Source organism: Cavia porcellus, unplaced genomic scaffold, assembly GCF_034190915.1.
Source record: "Cavia porcellus strain 051 isolate PalLab524CR breed Dunkin Hartley unplaced genomic scaffold, mCavPor4.1 scaffold_31, whole genome shotgun sequence".
NCBI lineage: Eukaryota > Metazoa > Chordata > Mammalia > Rodentia > Caviidae > Cavia > Cavia porcellus.
Genome location: NW_026947514.1, coordinates 35,443,158 through 35,462,302, shown reverse-complemented (window position 1 = coordinate 35,462,302; position 19,145 = coordinate 35,443,158).

The following is a 19,145-nucleotide window of genomic DNA, read 5'->3' as shown; positions in this document are numbered from 1 at the left end:
GTATTTAAAAACATTCTTTAGAGGGCAAATGGAGGCTGAGGCACGGGAAGGTTCAGACGGCCACATCTGTGCAAGGCTGTCTGGGTCTGACGCAGCAGCTTTGGGCAGCAGGCAGAACCCGGGCCTCCCAGTTTCAAGGCCCGAGTCTGAGACCCAGATTCAACTCTGCTTGCCTGGGGGTCAAAATATCAGGATGCTTTGTAAACTATGCTATGCAAATCCTAGACATTAATATTCAGCATTTCCAGGTTTTCTCTTACTTAACATTTCTTGCATTGACCCAGTGATAGAAGGGGAAATAAAAAGAAGTATCTAAGGTTAGATGCTTTGTGCAAGAAGCTATAGGAGAAAAGATCATTTGCGGCTCAAATTACAGAACTGTCACATGCATAATATAAGAATATAATTCAGACACATAGATTTGAGTAAAAAGCCCTATCCTGCCAAATATAACTTTAATGTCTTTGGCAAATTAAAAATTTTTTCTGACTGTGTTGCTCATCTGGAAAATGGGCACAATAACTATCTCATAGAGTTTTGGGTAAAGATTAAGTTATATTTATTCCTGTGCCAGTATAGGTCATTTGGATCTTTTTCTAAACCCAGTTTCTTATCCATTCAAGAAGGAGCAAATTAGAGAGCAACAAATGCAAGAAGAACCTGTAAAATTCTCATACAAGTTACAGGTCCAGATGCTTTATTTTTAATAGTATGTTTCAGATTAATTTTATGAGCATACTTGTGGCACCCACTGAGGAGCTTGACCTTCCTTGTGGTGAACTTTAGAAGGGACAGAACTTGACAGTACCATTGGTGACCTCCCGCATGCTAAGCCACATTGCTGTCCACAGTGGTAACCACTAGCCATATGCGACTACTTAATTTTAAATTACTTAAAATTAAGCAAAACTTAAAAATTCCTTTCCATAGTTTCATGAGTCCCATTTCAGTTATTTAGTAGTAGCCAAAAACAGAGTAGTTAAATGTTTCTGCCATTGGGCTAATGCCACTGGACAGTGCTGTGAGGAGTCAACAGCACATTTTAGAACTTCTAGGGTAGTTTATATAAAACAAGGCAGCCTGCAGCCTGGGGTAGCCCCTCCACAACCCATCTCCAGACCATGTGAATCTTAGCAGGCTCCACGGTCAGGCATTTGGTGGAAGGCCTGTTTCCACAAAGCACTGAGCATCTCTCCAGTGTCACCAAGCCCTGGACCTCAGGATACGCCACAGGAATGATCCATGCACGAAACAGGAGCCTTCTTTGGGCTGCCTCCTGTCGCTCCTTCTATACTCCTCCCACTCCATTTCTCCATAAAATTTTTGGTATTCTCCGGTTAGGTCTGCGGCCCCAGCTTCTCACATCTTACCTTCTTCAGAACTTATCTAATTAGAATTTACATTTTAAAAGAATTGTAGGAAAAGTGATGATTCCAGTGTGAGCATTTTCTTTGTGTAAATCACAGAGGACAACTTGTACTTACTTTCCTTGATATGGTAACATCCATAGTCTTATTTGCAAAATCTCATTAAGCCAGTGAAACAGGAGTCACAAAACTAGGAGCCCAGACTGTGTGGACTTCACAACAGTGTTAAACATTACTGTGTCTTAGTTTCTCCTTTATAAGATGATGGTGCCACTTTTTTTTTTTTTTTGTCTTTTTGAGACAGGGTCTCACTATGCAGTACTGGCTGATCTTGGGCTCACTTTGTAGCCCAGGCTGATCTTGAACTTGCAAATGATTTTCTTGACTCAGCCTTCCAAGTGCTGGGATTACAACAGTGCGACACCATACCCGGCTGACAATGCCACTTCTTATCATTTATCACCTTTCAAATAATAGTAGTTTCCTTTTCCTCCCTGCAGATATCTGATACCACAGATAATACCAACTCCTGTATGTACTCTATTCTGATACATACCTCTGATAAAGTAATTTATAAATTAGGCATAGTAAGAGATTAAGAACAATAACCAATAATAAAACAGCATAACAGCATACTGTAGTAAAAGTTTCTCTCTTTGTCTCTATCTCTGTCTGTGTCTATCTCTATGTCTGCCTGTCTGTCTGTCTCTCTGTATCTATATCTATATCTGTATCTATATTTCTCACTGTCTGTCTCGCACTACCTGGATAGTTGATCTGAGCTGAGATAGCTTTATGTGATTACTGTGTGGGTAGTGTACATAGCATGGATACACTGGACAAAGGTGTGATTCACATGCCAGGTGGGATGAGATGGGGATTTCATCATGCTACCCAAAACAGTGTGCAACTTATAAATTGGTTATTTGGAATTTCCCAGTAAGTATTTTTGGACTGTGATTGACTGAAAGTAGCTAAAACTATATAAAGCAAAATTGCAGGACTATTGCACTTTGGGACATAACTAAGAGGGTCTTATAAATTTACTTTTTCCAACCAAGAAGTTTAAAATATCTTCCATATTGCTTTTCATCTGCCTTCCTTTCCTCAGCATATTCTTGGAAAAAATAATGTTCTTTCTCATTACCTTGCTTTCTAAAATCAGTGAACTAATTGCCATTCATTGCAAAGGTGTCTTTGTGAATTGAAGATGTGGCCCATTAGAAAAGAGGAAGCAACTATAACCTAGGAAAACCTGTTTCCTATCATCTTCTAACTACGAAGATGTAATAGTGGAGGTAACCTTATGTAGCAAGCAGACAGACCTCCCACTTACCCTGCGTATCAGTGGTTTAACACCATGAAGATTGTTTCTTACATAACCCTCACTTTGTGTTTCACAAGGGGCTTTCAATGAAAACACAAGGGCACCTTTTCTACCTGATAGATCTTCTAAAATTGGCCAGTAGACCAGAAAAGAGAGGAAGGATGCTGGTTTAGTGCACAAGCTAGAGCAGGGCCAACACCTCTTCCCAGCTGGATGCCTCTCTGCAGGCTGATTTCCTGTGAGATGTTTGGACTCTCTGTGGCACAGTCTGCCTTACAGCCCTGTGCTTCTCTTTTCCACCCTGGAGATGTTCACTATTATTTATTTAGACCAAAACTTCAAGGCTTAGGTAGGTGAAGTTAAAAGCTTCCTGTCTCTGCAAGGGAATCCTGGCTACAGAGTTTACAGGAATCAGATGTCCATGATGTCTGCTACTTGGAGTGAGCACAGGTTTGGGAGACAGAGGTTGGGAAAATCAGATTTTATTCAAAGGCAGCTCTAAATATAGAGGTGTTTCTTTTAGCCTCTAATCTTTACCTTGGTGAAGAAGAAAGGCTTTGTTGGAGAAAAAGGGGGCAATAAGCATGAAGGGAGAAAATGAGCATAAAATCTCTGTTCACGTGGGACTTTCCTCCGTGGGGGGCTGCGTTCCTTTCTTCCTCCAAGAACACTGCAACGAGACTGGGCCCAGCACCTGCATTTTCTTGTTTGCAAGTTAATTCGTATACTTTGTGTTAGTTGATGACAAACCACATGCTATTTACTGTAGAACTGAAGAAGAGAGAGACTTCTCTTTAGAATGCAGAACAGAGCTGAGGGTGCGGCTCTGTGGAAGGGCACTTGCCCAGAGTGTGAAAAGCCCTGAATTTGATCTTCAGCATGGAAAGGCAGAGGCCAGGGGACAGGGAGAGAGAGAGACAGTTAAAAGATTAGGGAGGGACTAGACACGTGGTGCTTATTTGTAATTCCAGCTACTCAGGAGACTGAGGCAGGAGGATCACTGCTTCAAGGCCAGCCTGGGCAACTAAAAGTATCCTATCTCAAAATAAAATAAAGAGCTAAGGTGTAGTTTGCAGTTCAGTGGCAATGTCCTTGTCTAGCATGTTCCAGCTCCTATGTCTGATCTCTAGTACCAGGAAAACGATTAGGGAGGAAGGGGAGGAGAAAGCAATTCTGCCAAGGATGACTTCCAGAAATAGCTGGTGTGCGGTGAAGAGGTGTCCAGGAGGCCTTTTCCTTGGCTGAATGCTGAGGCTGTATTGCAGATTTCCCTGTTTCCACTTCTCTGCTGGATAAACCAGTCATCTGGTTGTGAGTCTGTTGAGACATCTTCCTCTAGGAGCCGAAATAAGTCCCCCAGACTTTATCACAGCCATCACCGCCACAGAGAAGCCCCTCTTGTGAGTCTGAGGGTGGGAACCTCAAGTGACCTCCTGGGGCCCATCCTGCTGTGGGCTCTCAGCCCCAGATGTCACCTAGCAGCAGATCAGTGCTCCTCCTGGAACGCTTGCATCAGCTCTTGCCAGCCCTCAAGGCTGGGTCAGTTCAGGCAAGGTAAACTGATTTTAACCCAAGGACAGGTAGAAATATAGTGAAGAAGGTAAATTTGTTTCCCAAAATGCATGTGGTTCTCTGTTGGTGGTGCATTTTCCCCAAGTGTCCGTAAAGATAAAAAAAGATGCATTTATTCATCAGTACAGATACGGCTGCTCACTTGTTTGTAGGGTTGGCAACCAAACACAATAAACTGCTCGAAGAATCCAGCCTCCGCTGCCCAGTGCAATCTCCTTAGACCATCTTTTTCTTTCTTTCTTTCTTTCTTTCTTTCTTTCTTTCTTTCTTTCTTTCTTTCTTTCTTTCTTTCTTTCTTTCTTCTTTCTTTTTTGGTACTGAGAATTGAACTAAGGATCCTTGTGCTTGCCAGGCAGGCATTGTGCCAGTGAGCTATATCCCTGACCCTGTAGTGCAATCTATTTTGGAAAACAAAGTGAAAAGAAGTTTAACTCCAAAGCATTAAGCAGGAGGAAATAAAACCCTGCCCACACCCTGAATGCTCTTTGAAAAATATTATTGGTGAGGAAGAGTCAGGATCTAAATTGTCCTCCGACGAGGCTACCCTTTGCTTGATGTTGTCTCAGCACCTCGGAGTCACCCTGAAGAAGGCAACAGATCCAGATGGGTGACCCTGCCCTGTTGCTGAAATACTTCAGGCCACTCTAGGCTCCCTACCCTTTCCCAGAGCCTGGCTCTGGCCACGGCTTACCTTCTGGGCTGCAGCCCTGCACACTGTGGTGTAGCTGCATCAGGCTCCCCCTGGGCACGTGGCTCATAGTGAAGCAGCAGGCCTGGCTCCCTGGAGCACAGGGGACTCTCCTGCCCACCCCCTTCTCCAGAAGCTCAAGCTCCAAGCTCGTTAGTATGCCCTACTTAGGTCGCAATTCAAAAAAGGTCGCTCTGCTCCCAAGAAGCTATTCAGTCATAATAGATATGGTTAGAATGATAGCCCAGAGGCTGCAGGTTAGGAAAACACATTTATCAGAGAAGGTCTGAGACCACAATAATTAAGTGACACAAATGAACAGAAATTAATGAAATCTCAATCAGACCAAATGTGCTTAAGCACTGCCTCGTGCAGCAAGCAGTCCCCGGCGGTGACACCAGAAGGGCTCTGGAGGCTCCCTAGGCACTGGCTCCTCTGGTCTGGGAAGGAGGAGCTCTGGAAGATGGGCCCTCTGGAAAGCTGTTTGGAAAATTAGTCCTCAAGGTGGGGGAGACAGCAAGAACCTGGAGCTGCTGTGCTCTGTTCACAGACTTGGCTGACAGAGTTTTGTGTGATTTCGGATGGATCTTGCTATATGTCAGTCTCAAGGTTTGCCAGCTCCAGAATTCTTACCCCAAGGGTGTTTTCAGTAACACATGTTGATTTTTAAAAAGGCATTGAAATAAAAAACAAGAGCATCAGAGATGACTGGAATGGCATACAGAAGTTTATCATTCATTCATTCACTTAACAAACATTTGTTGACTTCCGTCTTACATTAGGCACTGAGACTGCAGTAGTCAGCGATGATGATGATGATGACAACCACAGCTACAATTACGATAATGACTGTGGCTTATGTTGTTTCCTGGGCACTGTTCAAATGCTTCACACACATTCACTCATCCATCTTTGCAACAGTCAACAGCTATACAAATCAACAAACAAGACACAGAGCCTACTAGAAAAGGCATGCAACCCAGGAGAGGAGGCAGGACTTCCACAGGGAGACATCCTGGGGCTAGGGTGCTGGGGGCCCACCCCCTTTGGAGGATAGAGAAGCCTATGGAGGGAGCGGTGGCTGGCCCACGCCAGCTGAGGCAGTGGGAGGAGGTGGTCTGGAGTTAGGGAGAGCATGCTTTGAGGGGACTGCAGGACAGTAGTTTCTGCTGCTGGAGTTGGAGGGAATGTGCAAGAGATCCTGGGAGGTGAGGGAGAGGCGGGAAGGATTTTGTAAAGGAGATGAGAGTGACGACCCTCAGAGCTCCTCAGGATGGTGGAAGTTGGCCAGGCTGGGGGAGAAAGGTGGACGTGGCTAGGATCCCGGGAGTCTGAAGAGAACTGGACCTCAGGGTGCTCGGGACTGGGATGTGGGACAAGAGAGGAGGCTGGAAGGATGGGTGGGGACAAGGCCACACGGCAGCTCATGTTCAGGAAGCTAGATGTCATTCTGTGGGCCTGATCATCTCTTCCCAGAGTCACAGGGATGAGGTGTCCCCTCCAAACAGGGCTGGTGCCTGTGGCCTGCTCTGTCTGACCTGCTGTATTGCTGTCTATTCCTGCTGCCATCTGTTCCTCAGAGCCTGGCATGTACCCCTGGTCTGGACACCTACATGGCTCTGCAGTGGGGGACACCTAGGTGCAGACTTGAAGGACCGGCAGCCACCAGAGTGCTGGCTCAGTGTCGGAGCATCCAGGGTGTGCTCCTGGGTCCCTTCTGACACTAAACCTCACCCTCTGCAGGCTTTTATTTCTCCTGTGGAAGGCTCTCAATCTAGGGTTACAGACTTTGGGATCATAGGCAGTTACCCTGGAATTAGATGCAGAGTTTCTGTGCATGGGAGACTTTTCTAAGCAGGGCATGTATAGCTATCACATCCCCTGAGGGACTGGTGACCCCCAAGAGGTTAAGGCCCATTGGATTAGGTTAGTTTTCAAGGGAGACATTTTTCTGGACTTCTTTTCTTTCATTGTCACCAGAAGTGGGCATATGCCTTCTGATCTTGTTCACTATTCACCATTTTGTATATTGAGATATTTGTCCAGCACATTAATATTTAATTGTAGAAGACAACATGTTATCTGAGGGTCTTTCTTCTTGTAGGTTCCCATTGTGTGTGTGCGTGCACACTACTAGGGATTGAACTCAGGGCCTTCACTGTAAGCTACATCCCACCCCTTCTAATTATTTTATTATTTCTCTGAGACAGGATCTTACTAAGTTGCCCAGGCTGGGCTCAAGCTTGTGATTTTCCTGCCATGGCTTCCCAGAGCGCCACCCTGCCTGGGCCATCACTTTTATTTTATTTTATTTTACTTTAAAAATGTTTTTCCAATCCATTTTATTCAAAGATAAAAAGAATATAAAAGAAGAAGAAAAAAAAAACTACAACAAAACTTGAAAGCACATCAATGGAGGCAACAATGGTACATACATTGTGCATTGTCATCCCCAGATCATTCACCTAGAGCACAAGACACCTGCATTCAATTGTCCAGACAATATCAGCACAGATCCTTCTTTTCAGTGAACTCAGAGAAATCAGTAATATAACTATCTTAATGATTTTAATATACATGTACAAACACATATATTTTTCTTTCAGCGTGTCACACTAATGAAACAATACGATGTTTACACCTGTGTCTTATTTATTTCACTAATGAGTATATTTTTCAAGGTGCATTCATTTATCTATAAAAGTGTCCAGTTTATCATTCTTTATGGCTGAGTAGTACTCCATTGTGTAACAATTCCATATCTTTTTTATACATTCCTCAGTTGATAGGCATTAGGTACCAGGATCTGGCTATTATAACATGTGCGGCTATAAACATGAATGCATATATACCACTATTATGATGTTTTTAATTCTTTTGGGAAGATATCCTATCTCATTCTAGGTTTTGAGGAATCTCCACACTGATTTTCAAAGTGATTGCACCAGTCTGCATTCCCACCAACAGTGGATAAGGGTTCCTTTTTCCCTGTAGCCCCTCCAGCATTTGTTATTGGTTGTTTTCTTGATAGTATTCCTTCTTTCTGGGGTGAGATGATATCTCAGTGTTGTTTTAATTTGCATCTCTCCAATGACCAGTGAAGTTGAACATTTTTTCACATATTGTTTTGCTGTGTGTATTTCTTCATCTGAGAAGTGTGCATTCATCTCAGTTGGGCCATCACTTTTAAAGCAAGCTTCCACACACCCACCTGTGTGGCCTCCATTCTTGACACACTCTTATGAATGATAGTGGCTCATTTTGATTGCTTAGTATAAGTCATGGTATTATTTCCTTTAAACCTCTCAGCAGTGCTGTGAGGTAGACATGAAAACTGTTTCAGTTTTAAAGTAAGGAGACTGGACATGAAGATTAAATAGCCAGGAACGAAGTAGTAGACCCAGGAAAGTCACATTAGGCAGTAGAATTTCAGAGCCTTCACTGGAGCTTCCCCCAGTACATGTGATCACTTTACCTGTTTCCCTGCCCCTTCCATTGCAGTTACTACTCTGACTCTGACTTGTCTCCACGTTTGGAATCAACAGCTTGAGTCAGTATCACCTAGCAATAGATACTGATCCTTCTCACTGAAGTCTCTGCCAGCCACAGCAACAACAGCAGGCTCATGGGGAAACGGCAGCTTTTTAATGGCAGGAGTATGCAATGTCACTATCTCTCACCAGTGGGGGGCTTTGGAAAGCCAGGCCTGTTCTTCTACCTCCCAAAAGGTTCCCTTACCTGGAATTCCAGTGTCTGAGATGCCAGCGTTAGAGATTAATTCCCTTGGATTGGCTTTGTCCTTCTCCCTTAGCCTCCTAAAATACAGGAATCACCTTGGGGATGTGAATCAGAGCAGCCCTTGAGCTATAAAATAGCTGACTGATTTGAAGATAGAAGATATTTAAGAATACATAGAAGGACACTCAACAGACCACTGGGCACATAGCCCCCATTTCATCACCCCATGGGAGTTTTGCAGACATGGCTCATTACTAAGGCTCCCTCCATCAGACTCTCCAGGGCCCTGGCTGTGGCTCCCACCACTGAGAGAGGCTCTTGGGGGGTTCTGTGCACCAGCCAGCGTGGACTCTTGGGGGGTTCTGCTCATTTCCACGTTATGAAGTTGGGAAATGTCATCTCTGGGAAGTCAGCCAGTGGCCTGGCATTGCATGGGATTGGAAGGATCAAGCCTGGCTTCTGGGACAAGTGGTTCTTTTGTTACCAGACGGTTCTGTTACTCCCAGAGGGCTGCAATGGCTGCTCAGCTGAGGACTTGAGGACTGACCTCCAGCACCACACTCAACAGCTCATGTCACTGCTTTCCTCCTAGGGGGCCACTGGGCTTTTGTTTGGAAGGGACTCTCTAAACTTCAGATATCAAAGCTTCCAACTCCTGGCACTTCAGAATATGACTATATTTGGAGATAGAACCTTAAAGAGGTAACTAAATTAAAATGAGACTATTGTAGGGCCTAATCCATTTTGATTAATTAGTAACTTTTTAGAAAGAGGAAATTTAGGGGAACAAAGTTCGCACAGTGTGCATGCATGGAGGGCTTCGAGGGAAGAAGCAGCCAGAGTGTGACATCCACGGGCCAGGGAGAGACCTCTGAGGACCTGGGCCTGCCAGCACCATGGTCTTGCGCTTCTGCCCTCCAGAACTGCGGGAAAATTTCTGTTTCTGTTGTTTAAGCGCCACAGCCTGTGCTATCTTATTATGGCCGCCCAAGGAAACCGATGTGGGTTCCAAGAGATTTAGATTTAAAGGTGCCCAAAACAGCATGAACCTGTACAGTCCTTCGAAAGGACAGAGGAAATTATTATAACATCTAATTTCCATTGATTTCCATATGATTTTAGGTAAGTTTCAATTTCTTGTGTATACTTTAAAATGTACATAACAGAGGAATATGGTGAGGCATGCATGAAGTGTATATGTACATAATTTATTAGGGAATGTATGCCTTAAAACTGGTTACAGAGATCTATAATTCCAGCACTTGGGAGGCTGAGGCAGGAGGACCACCATGAATTCTAGGCCAGCATGGGCTACGTAGCAAGTTCAAGGCCAGATTAAACTACATAGTGAGATCTTATTTCAACAAATAATACATACTTCTACAGATAGAGTAAATAATCAAAAAAATTTAGAGACCTCTGAGCCAAGAGAGTGGCTATCTGTATATCTTTAAATCCCAAAGGCAAATAATTATTTCCCTTTTCATAATTATGAGTGCCCTAAAGAGTTCATCATCTGTTTCTATTCTTCTCAGCCTACTAAAAATATCTGGGGAGCTACTCCTTGCCTAGATCAAGGAAATTTATGTTGTTGTTACTGTAATTGTTATCTGTAAGTGCTTGTGCTCACAGAAATGTATTCTGTCAAATAGAGCAAAGGCAACAGGAAATCAATCCATTAAAGACCATGCTTTTCATAAGCTTCTCAGCTCAGCATTGCCCCTTTCTTCTTTTGCTCTTGAAGAAGGCACCTAACATTTCAGGATCCTGCAGTTGCCAAAAGCACTAAACACAAATAATGTCAAGGAAATGTACTTGGCAGATCTCTGCAGCTCTCTCTCCCTCTCCCATCTATTTATGTTTGGGACAAAATTCTGGCCTCAGACTTTAAAGAACCTGGCTAGGCAGAGTTTAGGGTCTCATTAAGCCTTGTCTCTGACCCTGGGGCTGGCTCTGCTCATGACCCCGTGAAAATCTGTCACATAAATAATATTGTGGGAAAAAAAAAAAGAAAGACATTTTGTGAATCTGAGACCAAGAATTAAGAGAAAGTCTTCAGGCCTTCTAATCTTCAGGAGGGTCATGGTCCACCTCACACCTGACAGTACCTTGGCCACGTTCTCTGCTCTGTGGTTAGGCAGGAAGCATCTATCTCCATTAAAGGGGGAAAACCTTCTACTGGGATTTCAAAACAGGCCAGTCTGGCCTGGCTCAGCTAAGCTCAGATCTACCCAGTGGTCTTGTGAGTGACTTTCCCTGGCAGACGCTGTGAAGTGTGAGGGAATATTTTGGGATACTTGATGGCCATGCAGTGGATCGTTCTTGCAGAATATTCGAAGTGGAAAAAATCAGTGCTGTGGTGATGACATTAAGAATGTCTCTTTGCTGAGTGGTTAATCTCCTTTCATTGTCTAAATGTGCTTACAGGGCCCGGGAGAGCCACAAATCTGCATGATGGGGAACATGGCTCTCGGAATTCACTGACAGATAAATGGCTTTCCTGACTGCTGGTGGGAAGGCCTCACAGCTTGCGCATTACTTTTGACATCCGTCTGTACCTGGGAGTTACCATGACCTTTGTCCTAAATGATTTCCTCTTTGGAAGGAGCATAAGTAGAATTGGCCCTTGAGGGCAAGGCCTTCAGGACTAATGAGTCTATCTCCAGTCTGGTGTCTCTGCAGGTGCATAATGAGATGTAATGTCATTCCAGGACAATGTCAGTCATGTCCTCGGAACTATGTAAAGAGACTTACACACTTGCTCAGGTCATGTGTGATTAGATTTACTTTTCAGCTTTCTGGAATAGATGGAATGTCTGGTCAGACAGCCATAGAAGAGGTCGGTATCATGAAGGCAGACAGCTCTGGTGTGGAATATTGATGTTTTGGGTGTGATAATGTGGGTAAAAAATAAACATTTTCTGGACCTCAGTTTTCTTATCTAAACTGAGGACAATAAAACCTCCTCCACAGGTATTACTGTAATGAGGGGTAAGTGGGATACTGTATACAAGGCACACAGGGCACCCTCCCTCAATCATGTCAGCTCCCCGCCCTCTCAGCAGGCCTGACGGTGGCAGATTTGGTCATTATACTGTCTCTGTTGTCAGTCACCAATAATTGGGCTTCCTTTTGTGTACAGCTTAAAATCATCAAGGCTGACTTTGGATTTTTTCTCTCAGTGGTATTAACTCATTTTTAAATTTACTCATTTAGCAAACATATTTTTCTGTAGTTATGCAGATGCCAGGGATGTGAGAAATTCTGCACCTTTTCTTGCAGAGCTTCTGGCTGATGGTGAAGGCAGACAATAGCCCTTAACCTGGCCTACCAGGTGGCCAGAGGAGGAAGTTTGAGCAAGACCTGAATGAAATGTGCAGATCGGGCCACAGTCCTTCCTTCTGGTGACTTTTTGTCCAATGAAGAAAATTGATTGGAAAGGGCATTCCAGCTTTCTTAGACAGAGAACGAAGCTATAGCTTTTCTCTCTTTTTTTTATCCTATCCTCTAACTAACTGGGCAAACCAAACACATCCTCAACGTGCAATGGAAGTAGACTCAATGCAGTGTTTGGCAACTGGTGATTTCACAATATCGGCTTTGCTATTATTGAACATGCCCCAATCTTGAGATTTTTAAACCTATATTTTAAGAAGAATAAAATCAAACAAAATAAAATAGAATAAAGCTAATCAAAACAAAGCAGTGAAAGTAATACAGGACTTCAAAACAAGATAATAGGAAATCAGCAATGGTACCATGCTTCATGTTATCCTCAAAATAGCTGCCCATATCATTAAACATAATAAAATCAAACAAAACAGAACAGAATAAAACCAATCAAAACAAAACCATGAAAGCAATGTTGAACTTCAAAACAAGACAATAGGAAATCAACAATGACTACCATGATATATCTTGTTATCCTTGAAGTAGCTGCCCATGTCATCAGATATAATAAAATCAAACAATGAAAATGATACAGGACTTTAAAACAAAATAATAGGGAATTAACAATGGCTGCCACTTTCAGAAGGAGATCCCCCATTGTTGCTAAACTGCATATTATTATCCTCCAAATAGATGCTCAGACCACCAACCTTAGGGCTGCAAAATCAATCAAATAAAAATACTAAAAGCATTAAATTATTTTTCTGCCTCAGTACTATCATCCCAACCTGTGTTTCTCTGGATCAACCTGTTGCTTATGCAGCTAGGCGGTGGAGGGCTTGCCTCTTCTTGTCTCCGAACCCAACTCACAGGAAGGAGTTGGCTTTTTGTTTCTCTTCCCCATGGCCTGTGACTGCTGCTGACTTATAGAAAGGCCAATCTTAAGATTTTAAATATTCCTAGACTGAGAAATTCCACTCTGAAAATTTATACTAAAGAGCTAATAATATGTTTGTGGAAATATTTCACTATAAGGATGTTGTTTGTCAAATTATCTTAACACAAAATTTGAAACAATTGATCATTGAGATATCTACAAAGGAAATAAGGAGGCCAAGGACTTAGCTTAGTGGCATAAGCACCTACTTGGCAGGCGCAAGGTCATGAGTTTGATCCCTGGTACAAAAAAAAAAAAAAAAGGAAGCAAATCTTTTAAATGCATTCAGAGGAATAGTGATACAGAAAATGTGTGATCATGGAAAGATGTTCATAGTATAAGTTAAGAAATAAAAGGGAAGAAAATAGTGTTTACAGTCTAACTTTTATATTATGTTATAAAAATCTGCAAAGAATATGTAAGGGTATTAGTAATTATTTTATAAAATTAAGAATGATTTTTTCCACTTCTGTTGTGGTTTGAACATAGTTTGAGTGTGTTCCCCAAGGGTTTGGGTGCTGAGAGTTTGGTCCTCAGAATGGAGGTGTTGGGAGGTGGAGCTTAGTGGGGAGGAATTAGGCCACTGAGCGCATTGGCCTTAGAAAGAATTGATGTGGTTCTCATGAGACCTGGAGCCAGTTCTCCTTTGAGTGACTTTTTACGAGTGATCCTGATAATACCAGGTAATGTGGTACACATCTGTAATCCCATCAAGGATCACCATAAGTTCAAGACCAGCCTAGGTTACAGAGTGAGACCTTGTTTCAAAAGACAAACAAACAAAACAAAATAAACACAAAACCAAAGAGTGAGCCTGCCTCTCCAGTTGTATCCTGCCTTCTACCTTGCCCACACCTCCAACTATGCTGCCTTTGGCCATCAGCCCTCACCAGAGTCTGTGCCATGCTGTTTGAACTTTCAGTCTCCAAAACAATGAACTGAATAAACCTCTTTTTTCTTTACAAGTACCAACTTTCAGTATTTTCTTAGAATAATGGAAAATGAACCCTTTTGGTTGTTTGTTTCCCCCAGTTATCAAATATTTTTTCTGAGGAAAATATTAGCACGTGAAAAGATGGTCAATATCATTGTTTCTATAAGAAAATAACAACAAAAACCACAAGGAAATACCACTTCAAACCCACTAGGATAATTGTGACTGAAAAAGACAGTTGATAATGAATATCTGTAATGATGTGAATAAGTCAGAAGTTTTAGTTCATCCATTGGTAGTGCAGCTGCTTTGGCAAAAACATTGAGAATCCTTCAAAAAGGATTCTCATACAGTTACCATATGTTCCCAAAATTCCTCTCTTAAGTATATATCCAAGAGAAATGACAACATACATCCATACAACAATTGTACAGGAGAGCTCATAACAATATTGTAATAACTAAAATATGGAAACAATCTGTCTAACTGGTGAATAGACAAAATGTGGTATTGAATATACACTATAAAAGAAAAGACATTGATACTGCACATGTCACAGCACAGATGGACCTTGAACACATTTTGCAAAGTGAAAGAAGCCAGACATCACAGACCATGTATTGTACAGCTCCATGTATGTAGCATGTCAAATTCATAGAGACAAAAAGTAGATGTGGGGTTGATGGGAGTGGGAGTGTGGGGGGGTAATTGCTAATGGGTTTGGAATTGCTTTGTGGACTGGTGGAAAAAAAAATTTTGGTGCTGATGATTGAATCCAGGGCCTCGTGCATGGTAAGTACACATTCTACCACTGAGCTTCCTCCCAGCTGAGAATACAAATGAAGAGTGACTATGAAGGTCGCCTTATACAGCTGAGACAAGGAGCCCTGAAAACCCTTCCTGTCGTTCAGGGCCACAAGAAGTATCATCTTGTCATGTATGTATTCACCATGTCTTTTATTTTGTTCACTTTGCTCTCTTGGCAACTTGCTGACCTTATAGGAACTCTCTTCCCAGGAATAGCTAACTCCTAGACATAGTCAACAAGTCGCCTGGGATTGTGCCTTCCATATGCAAACAACAAAGTAGGAGCTAGCTCCATTGTTCTGGTGTGTGTCTAGACGTCCCCCCAAAGCCTCATGTAGTCATAGGGTTTTTTTCTTTGAAAATGGCTAAATCTAGAATGTGAGATGGATTCATAATGTAATACTGAGATTAAGCATGGGTGATTGCAGGATCGATTTATTAATTGGATTGGTACCACCTTAATCTCAGTAGACTGGATACAGTGTAAGGAATACCAAGAGGCTTGTCTCTCTCACTCTTTCTTGTTGCTGTCTTTCTCTGCCATGAAATGTTGCCCCTCTGCCATGGGCCACCTTGTCTTGGAGCCATCTAATTATGAACTGAAATCTCCATTCAATGTGAGCTAAATAAACCCTTTCCTTTTATTTTGAGTGTTGGATATTTTCTCTTGGCAATGAGAAAAGTAACTAAAACATCCAGTCTCCTCTCTCCTTGGTCTTTTCCACTTGGGGCCATTAGCTTCCCAAGGACCAGGGGTCAAACACCTAGGGACAGTCTCTGTGTACAGATGCTGCTGCAATTATTCAGATTTCTCTTATTTTGGTTGTACTTCCCACAGAAACCACAATAGAAGCTCTTCCCTACATCCTTCCCTTCTCCCTCACCTCCCGACTAACCCCCAGGCTCCCCTTGTAACCCTATATGACATGCTTTGCTTCCCGTTGCTGGAGTTCTGTGCATGTAACCAACTTCTTCATGACATCATTTCTGTGTCTATGTGTCCTCCAAATGTAGTTAGAATAAATCTTGGGTACTTTAAGGCAATTTATTCCTGAAAAACTGTCAAACCCTGGCCTGGTACAAATAACTAGCAGAAAAGACAATTGATACTGTCTGAATCTACTTTTAGGACTCAGGGATTCCAGAGTCAGGAACAGATTTTTCAAAACCAATTTGTCCACACATATCTTTCACATATTTCTGTTTCATTATAAGTTACCCATAGAAAGCCAGCTCTTCAAGTTCCTGCTGTCTCAGTCGCTATACAAACACCACTCCCCCTACTTATCAGCGTATGTGTGTTCATGTGTCTCATCAGGCAGTAGGAACTGAGTTCAATGTGTTTGCTCTGCATAACAATGTTTAATTTGGCATTAAAACAACTCATTTTTCAACTTCTTTGTTTTTGGAGTCTGGCTTACAATCTCAGACATAAGTGAAACTTATCCTTTAGGTATTAGTATCAGTTCTATAACTAACCACTCCAACATACAGCTCACCACCCCCACAGAACCCCATGCCTCTGTTGTTCCAACAGCACAAGAATTGTCATTTTTATCAAGCTCTGCTACATAAATAAAAGATAAACATATGGATTTGTTGAGCACAAAAGTTGTCAGGGTGCTGCCACGCTCTTGACTAAGCAAGGGCAGATTTTGCACCCCAAGGAGAAGACAAGCAGCTCCCCTGTCATGGAAGGAAGCCATGCTAGGCTGAGCTTGTGTCTGACTGCACATGAGATGCTTGTATGTCTTACTCAATTTTCCATCACCTTTGGAGAATCATCCCAGCCTGACCAGTTCCACTTAACAAGAATAAACCAAACCAAACAAATTCAGCCTCCAAATTGGGCAAGTCTATGCTGCCCTTGACTGTGAGCTTTCTTCCCCTCACCCTTACTAGATGAATACAAATAAACCGATAAGAAACAGTCATCAAGAGTCTCACAGAATACTCAGCCTAGGTCAGTGCCAGTGTTTGGTGTCTCCAAATCTTACCTCTAAAGCAGGAGTAATAGTAATAACTATTTCAGAGAAATATTGTGAATATTATTGAAATAATTCATCTAAAAGCTTGACATGTATCAAAGGAGCAAAACAATGTCCCAAGCTTACAGAACCTTGTAGGGAAACTGAGATTCTGTTTTATCTATTTTTTATAAGTAAGTAAGGTGCAATCTATTTCAAAGGACCAGCCCAGTCACATCACTTTCTCTCTAAATAGCATTTCTCCTGGTTGCATTTTTGATTCACTGCTGATGTGCAATAGTTTCCAATTTCCCTTCAGCCACTCTTTAGAAGTGCAATGTTGGTTCTTTGTCTTAGGGATATTTCATTTCCTCAGTCATGTTAAATCAAACAAACTTTCCATACCAGCAAACAGAAAGGAGCAGCTCTGGGCCTCTGAACTAATTTGCACGGGCAAAACTGATCAGGCCTTCCTCCAGTGTCTTAATTAGGAGTCTTAATCCCTTTGATTTAAAACTAGAAGAAGTACAGGAGATGGTTGAAAACCAAGCATATTTATTTAATATAGAAAAATAGGGTTTAGAAAGTCTACTTAATATACAGTGTCAATAGAAATATATGTCCCTTTCTTTCTAATAATTCTTCCAGGATAAAGTATGGCTTACACGCAGATTGGAGCCATCACTTTTCATGTTCTTTTTCATTTAAAGAGACAGTTATTTCCAACCCACTCTATGTTTTCAGAAATTTTGGGTTGGTTTGCTTTAATTTCTCCTGTACCAAAAGGAGAAAGCGACTCAGAGACTATAGCAATACTGCTCATACTGAAGTTTTAAAAAATGTGATAAATGGGTGGTGGTGGATGGGGGATGAATGTGCGGAGATTAAACAGTGATTATGAACTATTTGTGGCCTTGGGTGGGTCTTTCAGTAAAGATGCCATGCATTTGATAAAAGACCAGTTCTTGAACATTAAATAAGGAGGCTCAGTTTGAAGTGCACTGATTTGGTCCTTCCAAGAGTGTGGTGACATGTGTCGTCAGCACACAGTATAGCAGGGGCTCTGGTGGGTTTGTCCATCAGGACAATCAGTGTGAATTCCTGGGCATCCTGCTTTTTGCAGAACCACCTGCATGTGGGCCTTTGTCAAAAACTAGGAGAGGTGTTGATGACACGGTGAAGCCTAGACGCTTCTAAGAGGATTGTATGAGAGAAACTCTGTGCCCTTGGGGACTCAGTGTCCTGGTCGGTCTGTCAGTCTCCTACTGAAAAGTGACTGGATCCTTAGAAGCTCCAGTCTCTTAGGAAGTGCACCAATAATGTTTGAGCCGTATAGACAGTCATCGATGACCTTACTCCTAGGATCCTCTAGAAGAGCTGGAGTACCTGACCTGTGCAGTCTCAAGTCATACTTCATCATCAGTGTCAGACACTTGGGCTTAGGTTCACACTGGAGCCGGTGGCATTAGAGGTCCTTTCATAAAAGATGGTTTTGCCAGGACTAATTTGTTCTGCCTGGGAGGAGAACCAAACTCTGCCGATGTTAATGAGTCTTAAAAGACTTAGTTTTGTTACTCTCAATAACATGGGGAGTCAGCTTAAATAAGCAAAACATAATAAAAAATACAAAATAAAACCCCAAAGTAACCAAGATGTGTTAAATACACTTTAGTATATAAAATAATGAGCTGTCATACTGGATTTATATTTAAAACTCACTATCGTATCTTTTAGTACTTTTTTTCAGATAGCACCCTTATAAAGTTGGAAGGCTATATTTCTACTTTATAGAAGACCAAAGCCAAGCAAAACTGGCAGAGAGAAGCTAGGTATGCTGGCCAGGGAAATGGAGAGGCCGGGTGGGCTTTGGTCTCTTAACTGCCAAGCTCTAGAAGGATTTGGAAGGAATGTGCTGCCTTGGTGTGTGTAACTAAGTGTGTACTTCTGAAGGACCGACAGGAGATGTTGAGAAAAGTAATCCTTTGAAATATCTTAAACCTTCTTCCCTACAGTTTTGTTTACAGCTTTTATTGCCCAATAGCCTTTAGAAAAAGATCTGCTTGAGAAAAGACAAACTTCAATAACCCGCATCCCCTTCAAATCATCAGTAATGCTGAAGTTAGGAAAACCTCAGCTAGTAAGATGTAATTGTTTACTGCTCTTGGCAGATGACCATTAAACACAACCTAAAGCCTGGCCTTCCACAATTATCCTATAAACTGGGCATTTTTTTGTATTCTCAAAGTGCTGCTTAGCTCTGTATCAGGTGTCTAAACACAGGAGAATAAAAAACGCCATGAAGTACATTTAATATCACCCCCAGAGAAACAGGGAGGGCGGCGGGGGTCTAGATGATAGCAAGCCCATTCCCCAGCGATGCAATTGATTAGTTTGCTTCGGATGCTAGTCACAGGGAGA